Genomic DNA, 1,787 nt, shown 5'->3' with positions numbered 1-1,787 from the left:
TTCAGGGCCGGCTGGACTCTCCGGCCATGGACAAGGGAGCTGAAGGAGTTGAGATTGTTTGCCTTGCCTGAAGAGTGAATCGGTTGCCACCTGCACTCCTCGCATAAAACAAGCAAGAAGAAACTCCTCCGAGGCAAATGGCAGACGAAGCGATGGCAGTTCACGAAAACAAGAATCGTGTGAGAGAGGTATTATTTTTAACTGAAGAGAGGGTTCACGAAAAGAAAAAACTAAAAACTGAAATTGTCAAGAGTGGGATTTGAACCCACGCCCTTTCGGACCAGTACCTGAAACTGGCGCCTTAGACCAACTCGGCCATCTTGACTTATTGCTTCCATGTCGTTATAAGCGTATATTAACATGCTTGGACTTGCCATTTTCAACGAAGACATTCCAAATATGCTTTTTTTTCTTCCAAGAATCTTCAGCGAGCTCTTTTTGAGGATTCTCACCACATACAGATTAATCTGTATTTATATATTAAGATAGAGATGTTTATGATCGAGAGGAACTGGCGCGGCCTTGCGGCGGCGCAACTTTGCCGGTGAGGCCCGAGGCCCTTCTCCGCTGATTTACTTTGCCCTATCTAGGGTTCTTGGGGGGAGGGAGGTGTCTTTCTTTCTCTGCAATTCTTTGTACCGAAAATCTTAGCCTAGCATGGCCTGATACCATTGTTAGATCCTTTGAATCGGAGTAGGCTAGATCATCCGATAAACCTACCTTCTGCCTTGCCTTGCGAGCTCGAACCAGCAGCAATGGTGATGTTGTGGCGGCGGTGGTGTGCTTCCCGTGAGCACCGCGCTAACCCTAAATTGGTAGGGGATTTCGATGAGGTTCTGACAGCGGCGAACTTCGTCGGTCGTGCCCTGGACCCACCTCAGTTTATATATGCGCGGGTCATAGGGGCCCACCAACCAGAAGAGGGTTGGCACCCCCGATCAGGACATGGATCTAAGGGCCCGGTTGTCTCAAAAAATTCTAAGGGCCCGGTGGACCGTTGGGCCCTCACGGAGGAGATCAACCTAACACAGATCACTCTTGCTGGACTACCACCACCCCTGTCTTCCATTCCCGGCGGTGATCCTTTACCTTGTCGGTTAGCTCTGCCACTCTCGAGCCAGATGGATCGCAAGGTTCAGAGAGTAGAAACCTCTCTTAAGAAGAGTACATGATTTGCAATATATAGTGACTTCAGAAGGGAGGCGTAATGGCATATGCGATTGGCACAATGGTACCTCCTTGGCTCCTTAGGTTCCCACCTTATACCAATCTTCCTAGCCACATCTACAAATAATTGCCAAAAATTGCAAGTAAGAATGTGACCAACCATGCTTCTCCAAACACCCAATATGTTAGAGCATCTCCAACAGGCGCGCTAAACAGGCGCCGCGCCGTAAATAGACCCACTTTAGCACGCGCGCAATCCGGCGGATGGCTCTTGCAGGCGCGCAATAACCGCGCGCGCGGTATAAGCAGTTGGGCGCGCGGCAGGAAGCGGTACCCCGCACGGTGTATTTGCGGCGCCCGCTTCCGCGCGGGGCACACTCGCTCGCTCTGTCTTCTCCCGCTCCAAAGCCCCGCGCGCACTGGCGCCGGCGACCCGCACCCATGGACGCACGCGCCGGCACCCCGCTCACCCCGTCCTATGGCCGCGACCCCCCCCCCCCCGCCGCCGCCGCCGCCACAAACCCTAGCCCGGGTGGCGCTGGCCTCGCCTCCGCCGGAGCTCCTCCGACCATCGGCCTCGCGCGCGGCCTCTTCATGCCACCGCGGATGACCTCGGCGGC

General features: G+C 54.4%; 1 non-coding gene across 1 annotated transcript; it reads right to left on the bottom strand.

The window, feature by feature from the left end:
- Positions 1-244: 244 nt before the first annotated feature.
- Positions 245-325, bottom strand: TRNAL-CAG (transfer RNA leucine (anticodon CAG)). Its single transcript has one exon. It is a non-coding gene; the product is annotated as a tRNA-Leu (tRNA).
- Between the last annotated feature and the right edge of the window lie 1,462 nt (positions 326-1,787).

This window comes from Triticum urartu, chromosome 2A, assembly GCF_056163025.1.
Source record: "Triticum urartu cultivar PI428250 chromosome 2A, HENAU_Tu73, whole genome shotgun sequence".
In the NCBI taxonomy this organism is placed as follows: domain Eukaryota; kingdom Viridiplantae; phylum Streptophyta; class Magnoliopsida; order Poales; family Poaceae; genus Triticum; species Triticum urartu.
This window is presented reverse-complemented; position numbering and strand designations above follow the sequence as displayed.